The 22583-nt window shown below is 45.6% G+C and overlaps 2 protein-coding genes and 1 long non-coding RNA gene across 23 annotated transcripts in view; 2 read left to right on the top strand and 1 right to left on the bottom strand.

Annotated features, from left to right (window-relative positions):
- The window catches only part of STRBP (spermatid perinuclear RNA binding protein), a 60337-nt gene extending 40915 nt beyond the window's left edge, over positions 1 to 19422 (bottom strand). For 6 of the 14 annotated variants that reach the window (XR_009820062.1, XR_009820064.1, XR_009820063.1 and 3 more), the window contains exon 1: positions 19286 to 19419. The gene's annotated coding sequence lies outside the window, so the exon portion shown is untranslated. Of the gene's footprint in view, positions 1 to 284; positions 489 to 19285 lie in introns of all 14 variants that reach the window. The other 8 variants (XM_062011847.1, XM_062011849.1, XM_062011845.1 and 5 more) reach the window with 5 other exon arrangements.
- Positions 156 to 18599, top strand: LOC133627299 (uncharacterized). 3 transcript variants are annotated; one of them, XR_009820065.1, is made up of 4 exons: positions 156 to 360; positions 3746 to 3887; positions 10472 to 10692; positions 16764 to 18599. It is a non-coding gene; the product is annotated as an uncharacterized LOC133627299 (long non-coding RNA). The 3 variants fall into 3 exon arrangements; XR_009820066.1 differs by having other exon boundaries at positions 16761 to 18599; XR_009820067.1 differs by lacking the exons at positions 10472 to 10692; positions 16764 to 18599 and adding an exon at positions 5036 to 5107.
- A 116-nt stretch (positions 19423 to 19538) lies between the features above and the next one.
- CRB2 (crumbs cell polarity complex component 2) overlaps positions 19539 to 22583 on the top strand; it is a 59079-nt gene continuing 56034 nt past the window's right edge. For 5 of the 6 annotated variants that reach the window (XR_009820057.1, XM_062011734.1, XM_062011732.1 and 2 more), the window contains exons 1-2: positions 19539 to 19764; positions 20319 to 20490. The gene's annotated coding sequence lies outside the window, so the exon portion shown is untranslated. The remainder of the gene's footprint in view (positions 19765 to 20318; positions 20491 to 22583) is intronic. The other variant, XM_062011729.1, reaches the window with a different exon arrangement.

The following is a 22583-nucleotide window of genomic DNA, read 5'->3' as shown; positions in this document are numbered from 1 at the left end:
GGCCAAGTAGGACACCAAGAAAATTGGTTTTAAAAGGCGGCACACACCAACACCACTCAGCCAAGGCAACACAGACACCCTCCACCCTCCTTATCTATGCTATACCAGTAGCTGCCCAGAACTGCAGTTTACAGCATACACCACCCCAAGATCACTCAGAGTTTATGTCAGCAGAGCAGCAAGGACAGCTAAGGTTGCTAATAACAAACCAGTGTCTAACCCAGCCTGAGGTGTATCAGACAGAGTAACAGAAAATAACTGAAATTTATATCCTCCTTTGTTACCTTTGCAAGTCAGGATGAGGCTCGGAGCTTTACACCCGGAGTTCACTTTCGCTGCTGGTTTGCATTCAGGACACAGGTAAGTTTTTGTCACACCATACAAAGGGCTGCTGAAAATATGTTGTGTTTTTCTGCAGTATAATTTTATTGCTGGCCTCCTGCCAACAGGCTTTCTGGCAGCATCTCCCACAGTTGGAAACTGTGTATCTGGGTCAGAAAAGACAAGCCGCTTTTCAGAACAGCTCAATACATTTGGCAGAGATGCTGATATTGTAATGGAACTCTTTCAGCAACTCTTTTTATGATGTACCCAGACACCAAACAAAACAAGATCTGCAGTGTTGATTAATGTCAAAATAACTGACAGAAAAATATCAAAATAGTTTTCCCTCATGTTCAAAGTATCAACAAACTGAGAGGAACAGATAAGAAATACAGTCCATGAGGGCTCAGGGAGGAGCAGGGGGCAGAGCACAACCCACCTTGTGCAGACATTCACTGTTTTAAATGTGAACTCCCTGGGTGCTGTACAGAACTGGTTTCTTCACTCCTCACCACCACATGAAGAGAAATCCTTGCCACTCACAATCACACAAGCACTCTTTCAGCAGTGCAGTGTGACACTGGGATACGCAGCGTGCCTCCAGCAGTATGCTCAGCATTCCCCTTCACCTGCACACTCTGGGTTCGGGCGAGTTTTAGCATTTCCCAAGTAATGCAACTCCTGGCAAAGCTGCATCTGGATTAGCATTTAGAAGACTGGAATTTTCCAGCCAAATGAATAATTACAAAACAACACTACAGTTAAAAGCTGGAAAGGTACTTCCTCTGGCCCATTCTTACACTTCATACAAATACATGAGTCTGGTGTTACTCCTGCGTGGTCAGTTCTCACAGCACCGAGACAAGGCTCCTCTCAGGAGCAGCCTCTGCCAGGCAGCCCCAACAGCCAGCTTTGGCCATCGCTCAAGATGGGGTCAGCACCCTCATAACTGGAATCCTGGCACCTGTGATCACCAGAATGGACAAATCAAAGTCACCTGCCAGGGTCTGGAGCTCTAACAAGGCTCCCAGGGCAAAGGAAAGCAGAAGCTATAGAAAGAGCTCCTGGAGAGGAGCTCAAAGATGCAGGAAAGCATTTGCAACTGAGAAGAGGTGAACACAGGGATTCCCCTGCAGACTGCAGAGCAAGGAGTGAAAAAAAGAATAATATACTGGTAAAGTAATTAAAGAAGTTGAAGAATTAAAGTCAATCAGTCTGTTAGTCCGGGGTGATGCATCAAGGCAAAAGGAGAGAGGGATGTGCAGAGTGTAGCTCTTATTTTCAGCTTCTGGAAAGAAGGTGAAGAAAAAATGGTCTAAGGGGAAATCATCATGAAGCCTAACAGGAAGGTTAAAAAGGCACACAGGCACAGTGTGAGCATATGTACAATCATTTGAAGAGGAAAATGCTGTATTTTACATAGAACCACACCATCCAGACTCAGAAAGGAAGATACATTAGTAGGAACAACTGCAGACACCAAATTACAATGTATAACAAAGAAAAGCTGTTTTGAAGGGACTATAAATCCTTCTCCTATAGGATTTAACTGAGAACAGGAAGATACATTCCAAACTCACTACACTAGTGACAGCCTCGAGGTACTTTTCATATATATCTATCTACAGATTCTGCTATGGCCTCATGTTCCCTGGCACTTGCACAATGTCCAGGACACCAGTCCCAGCTGGAGCTACAACAGCTTTCTGATGACGTACTTTTGAAAATGCCTCCATCTCTTGGTACAGGGGTCAAGATGCAAGACTGAGACAGACCAAGTGCAAGAAAAGAATTAAAACTGGCTATGGACAAATAGCAAGTTGACAAACGAACGTTGTATAATTTCATGTGGTTACTGTTCAACCAGTCACAAACACACGAAACTGAGCACTGGGAAAACAAAACATCTGCAAGAAAGCACTTCTTGCCAGGTGTCTTAAACATAACAGCAGCACCTCAGTAGTGAAGAGCCATCGGTAGTCATCTGAGACAAGGCAGAAACCACCACTGGATCCTCAGTGTCTGTGGAATGTTGAAGTGATTTCTGATCCCAACACAGGCATTCCTGCTCCTCTGGCTGAACAGGACAACCAGACCTGATGCTGCTTTGCAGCACACACCCTCTTCTCAGGCAGCTGTAGTTTCACATCCACACAAAATCATCTGACATTCATAACACAGACTACAGTCATTTCCAGCTGAAGAAAGAAGGAAATTAATACAAAAGCTGCCACTGCACTGAAGCAACACTCACCATCTGCAGTGTCATTTTTCCAGAGGCAGAGCTGGTTAAGCAGAATTCTGGATCTACGCCTGAAATTACATCACATTCTCCAAAAGAGAATCACACTTCTACCTCCTCAGCCACACAGCCAGTGGGGTTTAGTGCTGTGCTGGCCTTCTCACCACCCAAACCTTGTCCTCTACTTGCATCCCAAAACTAAAGCTTTCTAAACCTTCCAACTCTCAGGTACTTCCATGTCCATATCGCTTGTGTCCACATCCTTACCCGCAGGGCTTTCTTCACTCCAGAGCCATAGTGGGAAGCAGCTACAATGTTTAGGAACAGGGACATTTCTTCCCTAGCACCCTTCAGCTAAACCAAAATAGCTGCAGTGCCCCAGTTTCTCTCCTGCTATGATTCATACCCATAGACTGCAGGTTGACCTGAGCTGCCGCTTACCAGCCAACTACCTTGGACACACACAACCAGGACGGGAAAAGGCCAGCAAGGTGTCACCCCTCTGCCAAGCACAGGGTGTCTTCTACAGAACTGTGGGGCCAAAGGCATACCCATGGAAAAGGCTGGAAATTATGGCATCCCCTCCCTGTGGTGGTAACAAAGAAAATAACATTTGGGAAAAGGAGAGAGTGCAGAACAAACCGAGCTGCAGTGAAACTAGATCAGCTTGATGGGAGGTTTGCACTTCTCATCAATACTTGAGGTGACAGCAAGACACATTTGCTCTGCTGTCTGGCCCCTTTCTGCATCTCAAGCCAACACATATCTTGGGAATTAGTAAGATGAAAGAGAAAAGAAACCTCTGTGTTGTATGAAAGAATCGCCAAAGCTGTTTTATGTACAAGTAACACAATGTAAATCGTGTCTTTGGGATTCACATTTTCCTACTGTTTACATGAAGTCTCAATTCTAAGTATTAATAAGCTTTTAAGAATAAATGCTGTCCTTCTTAGTACCATTTCAGCACCTTTTAATGGTGAAATTTAAGCAACAATTTCTCCCCTCAAACTTCTTCCCTGATGTCAGTGTGTAAAGAAGTTGGTGTTTTCAATATTGCAAATCCAGGCTGGCTACGGTGCACGTCTGCCTTGCAGCCACTTCAGCCACTCCTGACTCTCACTGCTGGGCATGTTCAGCATGTCTTGCTGCTTCAGTGACCCTTCTTTTTTTTAATTAAAGAGAGAAGATTTAAAGGGGCTTGGAAGAGAAGGCTGCTGGGCTGCAAGTGCTGTGCAAAGAACTCCTGTGCTCTCAGCCAGCACACACCCTCCACCAGACTTCCACCAGCTGTAGTTCCACTGTGGCTACTGAACAAGTTCAGGTACATTTTCTACTTCCAGTCTAATTGTCTGCTTTGTCAAAAAATATCTTGTCAAAGGTTTTAGGTTACTAAAAGCTTCTTTAAGGGTTTTTTCTTGCCATCTCTCATCTATCCAACCCTGTTATTTTCAGTTTCATTCTCTCTTACTCTCCTGTGTCTGAGATTATTATTTCCAGGGAAGTCTGAAGCTCAGTGTCACAACATGTAACGTCACAGAAGCATCTGAGACTAAACCTGTAACTAAGATCTTGGGCTGTTTTGGAAACAAAAGCCTTCACTTCTGAAACACTCTTCACAATGCTGCAGAAGTGAGCTGTAGGGCCTGGCCAGCCCAGAGCAGCAGAATCCTGCCTTCAGCCCCACCTCAGAGGGCTCAGCACCCTCAGCACCTTCAGCGGGCTCAGCAGGACTTGACATTTAATTAATTAATTTCTTCCACATGATTGACTTGAGATGGATGTTATAAATCATTCATACAGAACAAGAAAGGAAAGGGGATTTTTAGTAGAATGGTTTCTCAAAAGCACATGTTCTAAAAACCTAGAATTCAAGGCTAATGAATCAGTGCTAGAGAGTGGAGTGAGAAGAATGGCAGAGATTCTATCTGCCACGCAGAAGGTACCATGTGTGATACTGAATATAGTGCCAGAACCCCTACAGCAGGAAACAATGGGGATCTCTCTCCAGGGAAGGGTAGCCTGGCTGCCATCGATTTTCAGCCTCAGAATGCAATTACTTCAAACACATAAGAGCCTTACCAGAAGATTTGAATTAGTTTAGGCATGAAAGCTACCAACAATGTCCATAATGAATGTAAAAAGCAAGGCCACACCAAGGTGTTGAATGGCAGAGAAAGAGCTGTCGTTTGCCATTAGTGACTTCAGTCCAATAGTTATGTCTTGAACAAGATTTTGCAGTAGTAAGTCCAGGCTCAACTAAGAGAAGGAAAAAGAGCCACAAACATATTTACAGATTTAAAAAACTAATACAAAAAATATCCCATTTCTCTGGAAAACCAGAAGAGGCTAAAAATATTTTCAATTGGCTTAATGCAGCATCTCCTTGCCTCAGCAGATCTACACTGCATGCATGTGCTGTCAGAGCTGCCAGCTTCAGTTGCAAAACTAATCTATTATTCTTCTCTCCAGTTAGCACAGCACAGCTATGGAAAAGGACCAAAAAAAAAAAGAGATCACTTTAGCAGGGACCATCAGTACTGGCAATGCTCAGTTTGAAGACCACAAGCTTCTCACTGTAAGTTATACCTGTTAGTCTCATCCTTAGGAGCTTCCCAATATGAGCAAAGAATTCCACAGCCCCTTTTTTTTACTTTATAAATATGATATTGGGGGGAAAAAAGCACAAAATGATATTTAGGTGTCTGTAGCACTGTATTGTCCAATGTCTTTGGAGAACATAGAATCATAAAACAGTAGGGGTTGGAAGGGACCTTCAGAGATCATGTAGTCCAGCCCCCCTGCAGAAGCAGGGTCACCTAGACTGTGACTGACTCTGAACTGGAGCAATCACACTGAAGTTTGGGGGGTTTTAAATCTTTTAAAATTTCAAATAAAATCTGGGGCAAAAAGCTGTCAGGTTGAATCTGCCAGTCCCTCTTGGATGGATTTCCAGAACACGGACTCAACTTTGCCAGTTTGGTCTCTGCTGTTTAAATTTCTTTAGGGATTATGAATTAGTTTAATCTCTGCATACACAGTGATGTCAGCTCTAATGTGCCACTTACAACAGCACGAAGGACACTTTCAGTTCTTCATTGGCTAACAGAGAACTTCCTTAGCCTTTGCCATTCACCACTGCTTTTAGATTGTACCTGGTTCTCCCTGTCAGCACTAAGCAACACATCTCTGAACGGCAAATACAAGGCTACGAGCAACATCGGTGTCCTGGAGACAACAGGCTTGCCACAAGCCCCAGGAACCCACTTTTTGAAGAGTTTGTGAAGGTTAATAACATGACACCCAGGTGAGGAAACAGAAAGGTGCAACAGCCAACTGCTGTGACTCAGGTGTAAGAGGGTGCGTGCCCTCCGAGGGAAGCAAACAGACTGTGCAGTCAATCCCAGCATTCAGAACGCTCCCAGCTTTGCAGGGGGATCAATTTACAACAACAAAACTCTCACTTTCTCCCTAAAGCTCCTTTCATACACTGTAGTTGCTAAAAGTAACACTTGAAGTTACTGTCAATGGAAAGACTAGAGAAAAACAATGTCAGGTCGTTTATTTTGGGCCATTACCTGTGGTTTGTGTCTCACAGGAACAGCAAATCTGCTCTTCCCAAAAGCAGTATTGATGGGATTGATTTTATTTTTCCAAAGAAGTTGCACTTGGAAAGCCACAACTTGTCAGAGCAGAGTGCACAGGGCAAGACACAGAGAGCAGGATCAGACCCAGAATTACAAGCCAGCCACCGTACAAATTGCTGGTATTCTCCTAAGCTGAGCAAGAGAACAAGACCTTTCACCCCTCAGTGAGAAGTTAGGAGGAAGCTAGATTACAGTGCTCACATCTTTACTGCCTGCTTAGCCACCCATGTAAATCTGTGTCCATGTCACACCACCATCATTATTACAGGATACCACAGCAAGAACAAGAACAGTGAACTCTGCTCCTGTCAGCACAAAACCCTGCTTGGTTTTCACAGGGTAAAGCCATACTTTTAGTGGTAAAAGAATGACATGTTATAATGCCATCAATGCAGCTTAATCCACAGCTCAAACAAAATTCAACTCAAGAAACAGAAACTTTTGTGTTCATGAGAAAAATCCTGGTTTTAAAAAAACAAGTGCTAAGATGTGTTGCTTTGTGCCCTGAAAGAGCATTTGCTTCTGCTGCTTTGTGAGGTCTTCTGTTCACTTTGCAAGGCTCCTCTATTGCGGAAACAAAAGTCTCTGTATTGAGTCTTCTCGGTGGTATCTGGGAACTCCCACACTCACTGCAGCAGAGCCTTCAGAGGCCAGGGAGAACCATTGTAAAAGTTCATCAGAAATTAACTGCAGAAATGCAGTAAAGAAACCATAACAAGGTGAAAGAACATTCTTACAAGGATTTTTATTTGTTTAGAGGGAAACAGCCCGTATTTCCAGCCAGCTAATAGCTTTCCATGTGGCATTTTGCTGTAAAGCATTGAGCAGCCATACACTGCAGGACCAAGAGAAGAATGCCAGAACCACCAATGCTGAGCTCTCAACAGTAGAAAAGGTTTTCCCTGAAATTCAGTGGACTACCAGACAGTGACATACTTTACAGAAACAAACTGCACAAGTTAATTACAGCATGATGATTTCTGCAGGCACACACAGATGTTTCTGCTCCACATTTTCTAGAAATTGCAAATTAGAACTTGGCAGACTTTAAACTGACCCAGCATGTGTCTTCTGTAATCCACATCAGATCCTGTCCTATTACTCTGCAAAACTGTTAAGGAAAAAAAACTATCATGCCTTTCAACACACGGTTTCAGACAAGTGACAGAAACATTCCGTTGGTCTCTGTCCTAAGAACAAAAGTGCAGTAATGCTTCTTCCCCTTGGACTATCACCCTGAAAATTAAAAGCTAACAGGAATCAAAGTTATCTCCATTGGAGAATAAACATGGTTTGCTGAGTAACACCACTTACATAACTGCATTAATTCAAAGTGGCTGTGGCAACTTCCCTCCATTTCCCCTGCAGGGAATATGTCACATTTCTAGGCTCTCTGGTCTCGTTTTAAATACTGCAACTAGATACTGACCCAAGGACCAGGTGTCAGCCAGCTGCTTTGGGGAAGCAACTGGCAATCCCTGCAGGTTCACTGGCACTGTCCCTGCAGGTTCACTGGCACTGTCCCTGCAGCCACTCAAGACACGAAGGGAGTTTGCAACACCATGAACAACAAATTGAATGAAACGGCACAGAGGTTACAAATCAAATAAATCTGGGAAACTGCTTCTCCATCTACTGGTAAACAGCCAGTACTACCCAAGGTTCCACTGCTAACCTGTGAGAGACAGCAGGCTTAAGGCTGGACTGAACAGCAGACTAGCAAATATTACTCAGTGTCTTCTATTTTGATTGCAGTATCAAGCTTCAACGTGCTTTTATTAGCAAAACAGAAAATAAATCAGACCTCAGCAACACACGAGAATTTCACAACCCTTCATAACCATTACAAGTGCTGCAGGAGGTGTAAATGTTGTGCTGTTGGCATTTAGAAGAGACCCCACTGCCCAGTGCCAGTCAGGCAGTGGTATGCCTCGGAAAGGCGCTTCTTTTCATTTGCTATACACACCAAGCATGGAGAGTGCTCCCTCCTCCTTTTCTGGCTTTCCCCCCTTTACTTGGGCTTCTTTAATTTGAGCAGACACTGCATTGCTGGCTGCTTTTGCTCTTCAATCTCTCACTCATAGGACCACAGCCATCCCTCACAAGGCAGCTTGGCAAAGTCTCCTGGTAAATTCTTGTCAACAATTACCTGTAGCTTCATGAGATTCAAATTAGCAATTCAGTATCTGAATATGGTGTAATTAAACTCAAGAATCCAATTCAGAATGTGTCCTATTTTCAGGCATCAAATTTTTTGAGCACTCTACTCTTTTGAAAGCCAAACTAACGTGGACTCGAGAACCTTATGTGCCTTTTTGAAAAGGGGACAATGGAGTCAGTCTTTTGTTAGGCAGCGAGACACACACAGTCTGTTCTCAGGAAGAGCAGGAGCCAGAAAAATAAGAACATTTCAGGACATCAGCAAGAGACCTGAACCATTCTGCAAGATAAGGGGAGGCTCTGCAGCCCCACTCTATAAAGCATCATGCTCCTCAGCACCGAGATCTCACTGTGGACACTAAATTGTAGTTGTCTTTGCCTCTTTGCATTTGTAAAGCTCTATGTGGCACAGGAGCAGGCTGTGGAGGAAAAGGGAGTTCATTCTCCTCTCAGAAATAACCCCAACAAACCAACCCAAAACATCAACCCATCAAAAAAGCTGCCTTCACACCAGCTAGGGTCTGACAGAGAAGAAATGGGCAATTCCTGTATTCAGGATGGCTCCTTTGATCCTAGAGCTGTTGACTTCAATATAATGATCCCTACAACAAGCCCATCTCTGACAAAAGGCCACTTTTCATCCCTACTGATGACACTTTTCCTTCTTCCAACCCCATCTTCTCTTAGGCTGCTAAGAAAAATAAAAGCCAAGACACATGTAACAGACATGGACTGCTTCCCTGGGGCTTCATGCCTTCTGGATATTTGCATCTCTGTGTAAGCAATTTTGTCTCCTCCACAGCAAACACAGAGAGGTCTGAAAGCTGACGGCTCTACTCCTTCCCCCCAGACTAATCTTAACAGCTACCCTGTGGAATCGCTTCTGTGCTGGAATATCTGCAAGCTGTGCCTGTGCTGCATTGCTCAACTGCTGCAGGGAGACTGGCAAGAGGAAACCCAGCTTTGCGCTGCTGCAGCCTGGAAGCACTGCCACGTGGGAGAGCAGCACAGAAGGCCCTATCAACCAGCCCTGCACCTGCCTGCTCTCCCTCTTCCTGCCAGCCTCCCTGCTCTGGACATATCAGCAAGAGAACAGCAAGTTTTTACATCCTCATGACAAACTAAGATGATATTTTTCTTTCCCAACAAGAGCAGCCAAAAACCATTTTACAACCTTTTCCACACCAAGAGGCTTCTCTGTGCACGCTGCCGTGAACGAGCACGAGTCCTGCAGCACAGACTCTGCTGGTCTGTTCCAGCATTCTGCAATGTGAAGAAAACTTGTATTTGGTACAAGCATATTACTGAACTACTGTCCAGTCTATCAACACAAATGCCACACATGCACACAAAAAGTCTCTTCAGGAGATAGCTCAAACTTTGTCAGAATATTGTCATCTAGTCCAACAGCAACACAAGAGGAGCACAAATAACGGAAACAGAGCAAGGAAAAGGAAAGAGAGGGGAAGTACAGCAAATCCCTGCACTCCTCAGCCAAAACTCAGTCTTCTATGTACTGGGCATGAGACTTGCTGCTGTACTGTGAGATGAGGGTAAAGAGAACTCTTTGAGACAAGGTGCACCTGCTAAAACTGGCAGTAAAGCCAGTCAACTACTGCAAAACAGTAGTGCCCAGTGCAAATGGAAAGCAAGTCTTTGTTCTTCCAGCATAAGAGGAGTCCTTTACTGTGAGTATCACACACAGATCAAACATTTACAAGCAAAAGGAAAGCTAGGCAAGGGATTTATATTAAAATAATGATTACAGACCGCAGTGTGAGAGAAAACAAGAAACATACCACTGAGACCCATGCCCAGACAAGCTCTCCTTGAGCAGTTCTTTCTCTGAAGGAGAACTGCAAGGAGACAGCCTGAGCCCAGTTTCTACAGCAACTGCAGCAGCACTAGTACAGTGATATTCAAACCCTGCAGTAACTGCAGAAGCATCAGTAAACAGACACTCCAAATAGGGAAGGAACATTTGACAGTGTCACCTGGACTCTCTACACCTCATTGGTCCCAGTCAGCTCAGCTCAACTCTGTATTTGCCTCTTTCTCTGCAAACTCTTCTGAATCCTCTTTACCCTTAATATTCTTTCAGAAAAACTGATGGAACTTGACATGGTCACCAGAGAAAGCTTGGTAGACATGGTGCTGGAAGGATGACCACATCATCCTGTACTGGGGAGACCACTTGCACCTTTTTATGATGCTGCTGCAACTTCTCAGCGAGGCTGGAATGCTGTTATGACAGTGGCACTATGCTTATGTTGCATTACTAAAAGCACACTTGGAAGCATCTCAACGGGAACCAAAACAGAGGTATGTTACTACCCAACCACACAGAACAAGCAGATCCATTTGCAACGGGGTTGTTTTAACACTAATGCAGAATCTGTATTAAGGGACACAAAATATGGCACCTCTGCACTTGGTAAGTTTTTCAACTAAGAACTGTAACTTACTGAAGAGTGCTTAGGGCAGCCCATACCTCAGTTCCCTTGCTTTTAGTAAGTCACAGTGCCTGACAGTCACAGCTTCAGCAGTAGTTCCATGTAAGCACTCTTTGCAAGAGTTTTCAACTCTGCAGCCTTACTTTGTTTCACACTGAATCTTGGCGTGAAGCTCAGGCTCCTGACCCATAGCAAGAAGTTAAACAACATTGCTTGTTTGTTTTCAGAAGGGTCAGGAAGTCTCGAGTTTCAGGTTCTTCAGTGTTTAGAGTGGAAAGAAGCAATACATATAGTCACAATTCATGGCCTTTCAGTATCCAACCCCTGTCTGCAAAGAACAGGGGCTGAGAACTCTCAAAGATGTCACTTGTAACTGCTCTTATTATTGCTTTTTTACATGAGGTCAGATACACAAAAGCAGATTTTTGGTCAAGAGTTCACTGCCTGGATAATGCTGACCCTCAGCTACGTGCTGTAAGCAACATCCCTTCTCTCAGGGGCTAACAGAAGGAAGATGTTTAAATTCCCCCAAAAGGTAAAGCAGACTGTATGGAAATAATCAGCCCACAAAAGACAATCTTATTCCCACGTTAATGTTGGTGGAAAAGAAACATAAAGAGGAAAATATTTTTGTGCCTTCCCTGCTGACTGGCTGCAGCAGCACCAGCACCATTTACAGGCTGGCAGCTGTTTCTTCTGAAATGTGAAGTACTATGAAATCTAAAGTGGAAAAGTATCTTCTGAGTTGCTAAAGCATAAGCATGCAAAGAACACTTCTAGATCAAATTTATTCCTTAGCAGGCTAGTTGTGAAGGAAGAGTACAGCTCCAGCCAGCCACCTTTTAATGCAAAGTACTACAAAGCCATATGTATTTAGGCACTACAGTGTCAGGTGTCACACCATTGGTTAACGCTGAAAACTCAACCCATTTTTTTAAATTGTCAAAATTACCCCAGTTACAGGAGGTTCTTGTTTGCCTCCAAGGTGGGAGTCATGATTCTTTTCTCTTACACAAATTTAGACAACTGTGTTCTCTCTTCAGCCTCCTGGCCATCTGTAGAGATGAGGAGGTGTGTACAGATGTGGGCTCAGAGCAGAACAGGCGCCTTCTCTGAGCTCATATTTTTGGCAGTCACCAATTTCACCCTCACCCACCAGAAGCAAAGAAGTTATCAGCTTTGTCTCCCCCCACCCTCCCAGTACTTGCCTTTCTTCCTGGCTTTTCTAGAACACTTGTCACCATATTTACCAGAGTACATTTATTACTAGTTTTAAAATAACAGTGTTTGTAACAGAATGAAATGTTTCAGGCCTTTCTAAGGGAACTTCAGACACAAAGAAATTAAATGGTGTGGTAAACCAGTGGCAGAACCTGAAAAGAGGCCAAAGGCTCCTCTAATGAATACTTTCAGTTTAATCACCAGACCTTCTTCACTGGATCACAATGCTGCTCTGTGCTGGGTATTGAAGAGTTTACTCACTGGGCTTTTTACCAGTTTTAGAAGGAATGCTCACAATTACCCTGGGCTTGATGGCAAAGCACACAACACATTCCTGGCTGATCTACATAGGCACTACACTTCAAGCCCAGGGAAACACTCTTTAAGGTCATCCAAATGGCATAGCTGATTACTTTAAAGAAACAAATTAAGTCTCTATATGATTAAAGACTTGGGCAGCATGAAGGGGTAACCAAAGAAGCCCTAATCTGTTTGCTAAGTCCAATTATCTAGACATCAAATCAAGAGATCATGAAGCGTTAAGAATAGCTGCTTACCAAATGACAGCCCCTAAGCAGCTATGACATGGAAAAGGTGTTCTGCAAAGCAGAGATGGGGCAAAATCAGTTTGTGGGCATTTACGCTTTCCTCTCATCTTCTGTTGAGCTCATTAGAGTAAAGGGAAAGAGATTAGGATTGGAAGTGGAAGAAGAATAGAAATACCAGTATTCTAAGTCTCTGTACCATATGTATTTACAAAATCATTCCAGATGTGTCTGGTCTCACTTCTCAGTCTAGCAAGGTCAAAAGTCTTCACAAGGCAAATAAGATGAGCTCAAGGTTCTTTGCTTTAGTTAGAGTCCAGGTGCCAGCTCCAGCAGGTTCTTAGGGAGAGGTTTTTCAGTCTAGTTTAGTTAAGGTTGCCACTTCTTCACTTTTCTCTCAGCAAAGGAATGACAGAAGCCCAGAACTGCTGACTGCTACCACTCCCCACAGCCTCAGAGCTGCAGAAGCACCATTGCCACACTTAGGACTGGATAGTTAACACCACATAAATAGCTGTTACTTAAATTCAACTCCAAAAATGATTAAATGTTATCACATGTTAGTCAGCACTTTCAGATCCACTGATAACGTTATTTGTTTCTATGGTTAATGAAAACATCTGCAACCCAGCCCCATTCATCTTATCTACCTAAGGTTGCACTGTTGCACCCTTAATGATGACACCACATACTACAACAGAAACACAGTACCACCTTCCCTCTTGGCAGCTGACTCCCACAGGACACAGAACTTAAATGCCTCTTTCCCCCTCTTTGTGACACAAGCTCTAATTTGTTTTTCACAAGGACCGACTTGTCCTGTCTTAACTGAAGCCTTCACTCAGTCTCCAGGTGATATGTTTAGTACAACCACTCAATGCCTTGCCAAGTAGCTATAAACAGACCATGTAAGTTAAATACTGTCTTTATTCAGGTACATACCAGCTAGCAATTAACACCCTCATCTATTTCAACAATGGCAACTAAATTCAGTGGGGCACAGCATGCTGGTTTGTTTACTTGCTGAATTTTGTAGGTTCTCTTTAAAAAGCAATAATGAGGACATTCAAGAGAGATATCATGTTTATGGAAAGGGTTAAATAGACTCTTGGTAACGATGCTTTGGCTACTACACCACAACAAACACCAAGGCCACTCAATGCCCTGCAACAAGTAATGATAAGTTTAATGCCTTCACCAAGATTAACCATGACTTACCACAATTCACTGTGACAGGACCCACATCACTCACTTTAAAACACAGAATAAAAGCTTTCACGGTATCATTGGCACTGGGATAAGCCACTCTGTGGCCAAAACTCACAGGGAGAAGTCAGCAGTGTTATGTGCCTGAGAAGATCCTGCTCCCCAGCCTCAACAGTGACCCTTTTGCCAAAGCTCTTTCTAGAAACATGCAACACTTGTTTCCAAACCAGCTTTGAAGAGCTGGTGCCTCTGGGCTTCACACACCTGGAGCTTGCTTGTGCTTGTCCAGGAGGGCAGGTCCTGCCAGCTGAGAGCTAGGGTTGGGGTAGATTTTGTTTAGGGTCAGTTCCCATAGCTCAGGAGAAACATTTCCACATGCAACATCATACCCATGGCTCAGAGAATATTAACAACACTTCAGGGCCCAATACCCTGTTAACACTCAGATTTGCTGTATTACAAGTCAAAACAAGAAATGTTTTTAGTGAAAGTGTCTAAGAAACAGAGGAAACTAATAAGTTAATGCCTCTAAAATCAGCTTGCCCTTTTCTGCTCCTGCTATGGGGCAGTTTCTAAGAGACAACAAGAGTTTCTCACCAGTCAGTTCATTCACTGTCAAGCCAAATGCCAGGTCCTGCTTCAACCATCCTTTAACTTCTTCAGCACTAACTATTATCAAAGTTTAGGGCCTAAAATCTTAAATCACTTCTGTTTTCTAAGATTTCCTCAGGTTCTGGGACATCTCAGGTTACACACTAGTGAGAGTTCTTCCCAGGCAGACATTCCAACATTTAATTTTTCTATAAAGTCAATTTAAAGTAAATGCATAAGCAGCAAAACTTAATTTACTGTGACAGCCAGACACGCCCCAATTTTATTTTTAAGCATACAATTAAGAGTAATTTAATTCCCCCATGTAGACATTACATGCAAGAGAAACTTTACTGTGAGCAGAGCTTCGTGCTATTGGTACACAAACCTTACGACAGATAAATGAGAGCCTGGTAAAGCAGCATAGAATTTACATTTTGTTATGTCAATCACAAGTAGCATCTTGAGGCTCTTCAATAGTATGTCAAACCACAACATAAGAGAACTAATTCAAATCAACCCGTGTGGCTGGATGACTTCAGTCTCCACAGCCTAAGAGATCTCCTAAGATGAGTTAGCAGTTGGATTTCATAAGATTACAGCTCTTCAGCATCCATTTACACCTTTGATTTACCACCATGTTATGAAAATATTTTCCTACAGAAGAGTTACCAAGTTTTGCATGGTTACAGCAGCAAAACAAGGGCAGTGGGTTTTAGTAGTCCATGGCCTTTATTTACTCGAGAAGCCAATCGGCAAACGAGCAGCTGGCCCAGTAATACAACAGCCCCGCTCAGCTGCATGGCAAATCCACACATTGGCTTAGTCTCAGAGCTCTTGGGCTGAGCCAGCACAGGAGGAGGGACAGAGCAGCCCAGTGCCATGTTTTACATACCCTTCAGTAACAGCAGAACAAATGACATAGCCTGAATTTTTTTCTTCCCCTTCTCCTATAAGCAGCACCTTGTCTGCATTCCCCACACAGGCCAGCACAGAAAGGTCAGTGTGTGCACTGCAAAGCTGAGGTATGAATACATGGCAACAGAGCAGCGTGGAGCAGGGTCCAAGAATTCCCTTAGTGTTCTTCCATTCCGTGATGTTTAGAGTGAGAAGACCAGAAACAAAGTAATTTAGTTACAAAATACAGGCCAAAAATCCCAAGTGCAAGAAGGTGCCGTTGACCCGCTGGTGGGTGAGAATTCCTCTGTGTGTTTCCTCCTAAAGGCACGGGAATTTCGGTTCAAAATAAGTTAAACAGAAACACTGTCCCTCTGTGAGCTGGCACAGTGTGTGTCACTATCTGTGCTCTCTGTCATCAGTCCTTGGTGAAAAACTTGCACACAAGACAAAAAAAATACACAGTGCCACGAAACATCTGAAGCACATCTGAAAAACCAGCGTCTCTGGACTTGTAGCAGTGATGGCTTTTAATGAAAAATGTAAGCAAATCTTTTCAGGTAGGGCACCTTGGGCTTCTGGCTCCTTAAATATCGAGTACAAAGTTTCTGTTTGTCAAATCACACTCCAAGTACAACAAATGCACCCAAGCTATGATTCCTACAGAAACGCTTGAGACTTGCATTTCTCCTCCTATTTAACTTTTAACTGTTTTTAATGTTGCTTTAAGTGGGAATTTTCCCTTTGATTTCACCCCTGCAGCACACACAGCAGTAAAGCAATCTTTACTTGCCAATATTGCTCAGTTTATAGCAAATCCAAGACACTACATCAGCCAAGTGCTCTTCATGTAAGTTGTTAGAACAGAAGTCCTCTCTTCTCCATCCTCAATACAGAGATCAAAATGCTATGCTCAAGTTCTCTGTTGGCATAGACTTACATAAATCCTAACTCATCAAGAGCTGAAAGTTAACCTAGCGAGGCATGGATTATGCACCCTGCATTCTCACTTTCTCAGCTCCCTCTGATGACCAACACATTCCTGGGTACCTTCCTCTCATCTGCCTGAGTGCCCTCCCTCGCCCAGCCTGCTTATAGAACCACACAAACTGCCACTTTCTTACCATTTCATAATGACACATAGACATGTTGGTCACTTCTAGGTGTACAAGCATCACCACAACCAAGGATGAGAGTCTGCAAACTTTGCTGCTGTGTTTTAACAAGATACTTGAGCAAGCATGTTCACAGTGGCTTTTTACACTCAAAAGCTTGTGTGTGAGCCAGACAGGGCATCTCCCTCTCTCCTCTTCCTAGCCATGGATGTACTCTTCAAAGAGCTCTACTTACATGCCAAGTTAGGAAGTTTAGCTGCTTCCAAAGCAATGTGGGAAGAGAGTAACTTTTGTCATTGTGCAGTGGGGTATTTCACATCATGAAGCAGCTTTTTCAGACTAATTCTTTATTTATTTCCAAGCAGTTAAAAAAAAAGTCTCAGTCCAATGCCAGGCCTTTGAGGAACACTGAGATGCTTCAAAAGCAGAGAGCTCTGCAACCTCAAGCATCATGTTACTGAATGAACATCCATGGAAAAGAATGACTACAAGGCAGAAACAAGGGTCGATGAAATCTGCACATCCACCAGAGCTGAAACTGCTGCTGGGCACGGCAGGCCTTGTGCCATCTTCTGTTCTGTGTCTCCATTTGCTCACTCTTTCTCCTCATTTGCTTCTGAACCTTTAGTACAACATCAGTCATGTCTGAAATGCCTCTAGGACAAGCCATGAGGCTGGATTCGGCCACTACTTCAGCAACATTCATCCCAGTTATCACCTGGGGCTCCCCCCAGCTCCCAGTACTATCTCATCTTTCTAGATAGAATCTTCCTCCAGTTCCCCAAGAAACTCAGTCCTAGATTTCTACCTTGCATTTATCCTGTCAATCACTCACTGCAAGAACTGGCACTTCATCAGCATCTTCTTTGTGGAGATATTAGAATGCTGCCAATAGTTCAGTGGTAATGACTAGTGTGGATGAACAGCCTATGCAAATAAAACCCCTCCATCAAGTCAGGAATAAGGAAATTAGCAAGGACTGGAGATGCTACTGGAAATGCCAAAGCAGCACCATCAGTGATGAGATTCTGGGAAATGCAACACTGAAGACATTAAAACCTTGCTATTAGCAGTCCTTACCCACTCTTTTCCCCTTCTCTCCATTCTACGCCAACATGAAGCAGTGGAAAATGACTGGAAAGTTTCAGACAGGAGAAAGTGACCCATGCCAAGAACTCCCAGAGGCAAGTCCAACTTCCTAAAAATGACCAGGAATTTAGTAGAAGCTACAGCCAGCTGCAGCCTGCTGACACGGATTTCTTCTTCCTCCCTACCCTGGCAGGCAAGAACTACAACCCAGCTTTCACAAGTTTTTGATGGCCCATCCAAGAGCTGACTATTTAAATTCCTGGCAAACACTTTTGCTTTTCAGAGCCTACAAGCTCTGACCTTGTGCAGATAAAGGAAGATGGCAACACAACCTCCACAGGGACCCTGACAGCCCTTCCTCCCTTCCCATTCCAAAAGCTTTGCTTTTAAGGCCTCCCTTCCAACCACAGACAGCACTGTTCCATCCTCCTTCCTTCCTTCCTGCAGACATTCATCCCTCTCTGCCTCCACAGTTGCTTCCTTTGGGTCTCTCAGAAAGGGTTACCATCGCTTTAAAAAATAAGACCAAGTTTTGCAAACATTCCTTCCTTCTCCATTCTTTCCAAGGATGTGAAGCTATTGTGCATGAATGAAGGACATTATTTGCACTTTCTGGTGCTACCCTAGAAGGCGAGGTTGCAAACGCTCACCACAACACACAGCTATTTTAATTTAAGTTCAAGAGCCCAGCTATTGCAATTTATTAAGTTAAAGCTGCACAAACATTTTTGGAACTGGCCAGCTGAAGTACCTTATGGCCCCGACAGCAACGCTCACCGAAGCCTTTCCTTAACCACACTCAGAATGTCCAAGTGAACAAAGTATGATAGAAGTTATTAACAATGCTAACAACAAACCACAGCACACAGCTGAAGAAAAACATCAGCCATATCCAGGACCCCCTATTTCATGTCTTTGTTCTGATGAGTTCAGAGCGTGAGCTATCTGGGATGCACGCTCTGGATGGGGACATTTTCATCTTAGTCTGTAACTCACAGGGCAGCATTTTCAGAAGCATGTAAAATACCAATAAGATATTTAGCTAGATAATGCATATTTCTGTTCTACTGCAAAACTCGAGTTCTGCTTGACTCGGCAGCCTGCACATGACTCCCCAGTTATCTATCCAAGTTCTCACTTGCAGAAAAAATAGCGGCTTAATGATTAACGAAATCCAGTGCAAAGCAAATCCCGAATGAAAGAGGGGGAAAAAAAGAGACCAATCCAAACATAAACCAAAACACTGACGTTGTTTCCCTCAAAGCCGGGCAGCAGAGGACGCGGGTCCCCCGGGCTCGCCGCGTCCCGGCGGGGCGCGCAGGGCGCTGCCGCCACCCAGCCGGAGCAAACTTTTACCGGCGAGCCGCGGCCGCGGGGGCAGCCCCGGCGCCCCAATCGCCTCTCCCCGCACCCGGCCGCGGCAGGGCGGGCTGTCAGGCACCGGACGGCCGCGCACACCGGGCGGGACCCAGCACCGGCCCGGCCGGGGCCGCGGCTCGCCCTCCCGCGGGCCACCTGCGCGGCCGCGGACAGGTAGGCGCCGCGCAGCCGGCGGAAGGAAGGGCGGCCGCCCGCGCCCCCGCGGAGCCGAGCCGAGCCCCCCGCCCGCCGCCGCCCCCGCCGCGCCCGCAGCAGCGCCCCCCCCGCGCCGCGTCCTGCCCTTGCCTCCTGCCCGCAGTGCCCGGTGCAGTGGGAGGAGCGGCGCCCGCCGCCCGCCTCTGCTCAGGGGCGCGCGGGGACGGCCGCCCGCCGCCGCGACCCCCGCCCCGCCGCCCGCCCCGCCGCTCGCCCGCCTCACCCCGCTCGCCGCCGGCCCCGGCGCAGCCCCCCCGGCCCCGGCCCGGCCCCGTGGCCCCGTCCGGCTCCTCCGGCTCCGCAGCGGCGAGCGGGGCTCCGGCACGTGACAGCGCCCGGCGCCCCCATAGGCTGGGGCTGCCGGGCAACGTGAGCCCGCCCCCTCCCTGCACCTGAGAGAGCGCCTTACGCCAATGGCGTAGGGCGATGCCGGGCCGCCGCGCCGATGCCGTAGCGGCGCCGAGCCGGCCGTTTCCTTCCCTCCTCGCGGCAGGCCGGCGTAGCCCTACGGAATTGACGTAAAGCCTCTCGGCTCGGCCGCGTTCCTACCTGGGGCCGCTACTCCTTGCGTAAACTGCGTGATGCCGCCCGCCGCCCGGGGACGGGGCTCTCTGCAGCTCAAAGAGCTCCCGCGGGCAACACGGGTCAGGGACGGCCAAGGCTGCGCCCGGGAACGTCACTGACGTAAAGACCCTCAAAGAGGTTAGTGTTCCTTGCGAATTCTCCGTAATGTCGTCGACGCAGGCGCTGCACCTGAGAGGGCTCCCGTTACGCAAACGCCGTAGATGCCAGCGTGCCGGGCGCAGAGTGCGTAAGCGGCGCGGCAGGGTCCTCCCCGTCGCGGTGTGCGGGGAGGCCGGGCCCGGCGGGACGCAGGTGTGTGCGGGGAGGAGCCTGGGCCTGCGGTCTCATCGCCTGCAGCGGCCCGAGGCCCCGAGGGTCAATATCCACCACAGACAGAGCCTTCCCCTACGGCTGAAGGGGCAGGGAGGCGCTGGGCCCGGGGCGCAGACGGGACAAGGCTGAGGCGAGGCCCTGGGTCCCCTTTCCACAGGCAGCGCACGGCCGTGGGGGGCTTTATAGCCCAGAAAGAGAGCAGGTTCCTAAACTGAGCCGAGAGGGCAGCGTTTCCAAGGGAGTGGTTGTCCTCGGTGGCTGTCAGAGGATGTTAAAATCCAGGAGCCCCGCGGTGCGTTTGGGCCGGTCGGGCTGCACAGGGGATGTGGCGTTCGGTCACCTCCACCTTTCTTTTCTAGAAATCACGATAAATGAGTTCAAGGTAGCTTTCAGTTGCCCTGCAATCATTCTTCCTAATCCCAACACGTGACCGTTGCCCAGCAGATGGGCACCACGGTGGAGCTGAAGAGAGATCTCCAGGTGCTGTTCATCAGACTCTCCAGAGAAGTTGTAGCGTGCCAAAGCCTTGAGGTACGAGGCGGGAGGTTGAGTCTAGAGGAGTTTTTCATCTTTGGATGTGTGTCCTGTCTGTTACTGCTTTGCATCAACATTCAGATGGCCAGTGTCTTCTCATGAGAGCTTCTGAATTTCTGCCCGATTTTCTAGGTTAAGTGCCTTTTCAAACTCAGCTTTCAACGTGTAAGTCCACGGCAATTGTATTTAATATCATCTTTCACACTTTTCAAAACCGATTTTATATAGGCTGTAAAGATGAAAGACTGCTGACTGAGGAGCTCAGGGCCAAAATAACCAGTACACAACGTGTTTACTGAAGCGGCCTATGAGGGAACTTTGGCAGAAGGGGGCAGGATCAGGAGATTTGCAGTGCTGAAGTGAAACAGTAACTTTCATTCAAAGGAGTGATTTGCAGCATTAGAGTGGAAGTAGAAAACACGTGTGCATTAACAACTTCACATGTAATGAAAGGTCCAGCTTGTTCAAATTGAACTTACGTTTTGTGTACTTCTTTGTAATCCTGTGGCTTAAGTGTCACCCTGGCTCTGAACAGCCAGCCACAGCTCCAGTTTTCTAACAAACTTTCATCTCATGATTTTTAAGCATTGAAAGGAGAAACAAATATGAGGAATCTCAGTTACTGCTTTTAAGTCTAGAATCAAGAGGTTTCAAAGCTATGAATCAGTTCAGCTAAATCTCCTGTGTGGCCTGAAAATAGTAGTGTAGGCCTTGAGAAAAGGTGAAAAGATAATAGCTAGAAAATCAAGGACTGGTCCAAGGACTTCCTGTGAGAACATTCCTGTTTGAAATTGATTACAGCAAATAGAGACACAGTACAAGTATAGCCCAGAGGAAGGCTGCTGGAGCAGGTAGTGGAAGGGGCAGTTGTGAAAATCAGTGGCTGTGTAGTAAGAGTAGAAAGATCTGCAAGAGATGGCCTCAGCTAGTGAAGTTTAACAGAGGCAGAAAGATAATTTTCAGCTGTGATCTGAGTGAAAACTTCATTTTTTCTGTTGAGTTCTCCTTTGGGCTAGTGATTTGCCAAGGGCAAAAACACAGAGGAAAGGGGACCAATGGATTAATTCAGAATACAGGGGATTGGAAGAGCTTTGGTGCTGCAGTACAAGGATATAAATTTAACAAGGAAAAGAACATCTGAGGTTTGGAAAGAAGTTAACATCTGTCTTTAGGTTTCATGGAATAAAAAAGAAAGAAAATTGAATCTATATCTCAAAGTATATTCAGTAAGTGATGGGGACTTGGACTGTGCCAGAAGCAACCTGGAGTTAGAGTTGCCTTGATGAATGTTCAAGTAACAGAAATCGTGCTCTTTCTAGGGACAAAGTGCTGGCATAGAAAATATCTTTTTAAATCTGTGAGATGGAAATAGTGTCTGCTTTCTGCAGATCTTTTCACAGAAATATTTAAGACATTGTCATCTGTTCTTGAGTCAATAGATTGTCATCTGTTCTTCCAGCTTCCTGTAGATAACTGAGGGAATCACAAAGGCTGGAGAGGTGCAGAGACTGAGTTAGGTGAAACACTTTGCTGGAGGTCACACACACACAACAAGTAGCATGGTTTGGATTCGAATTCCAAGCTTTGTGCTCAATCAAGTAGACTGTCCTCACAGTCAGGAACAGAAGGAAACCTAAAGGGTGATACTGACTTTGAACATGCAAATTGTATGTCAGTGGCGTGCAGCTTAAGGTTTGGCTTGGGCTTTGGTTGTTTTATTTGAAAGAGAATCATTGACCTGAATGATTATGTCAAATCTAAACTTTCTGGCAAAAATGAGTGTGCAAAGGGAACTCACACTTAACGTCTGAATACTGCCTGCTGCCTTGTCCTGTCTCTTTGTATCTCCTGACTGGCCAGATTAGGTTAGGATGATCTGATTTTAAGTACTAAGTAGGTTTTGTGCTGTAACAAGTGTATGTAATGGAATAAAACCAATTACATGACCACAGTATACAGATACGAGATGCTGATACAGAGAACAGTCGCCTGTTCAGTAACTGAAGTCTACTAAGAATATTCTTTACTGACACAATAACTGTAGAACTACTTTATAAAAAACCCTCTGTCCCTGGGCTGATTTTCTTGCT

The sequence above is a fragment of the Colius striatus genome, chromosome 19, assembly GCF_028858725.1.
Source record: "Colius striatus isolate bColStr4 chromosome 19, bColStr4.1.hap1, whole genome shotgun sequence".
NCBI lineage: Eukaryota > Metazoa > Chordata > Aves > Coliiformes > Coliidae > Colius > Colius striatus.
This window is presented reverse-complemented; position numbering and strand designations above follow the sequence as displayed.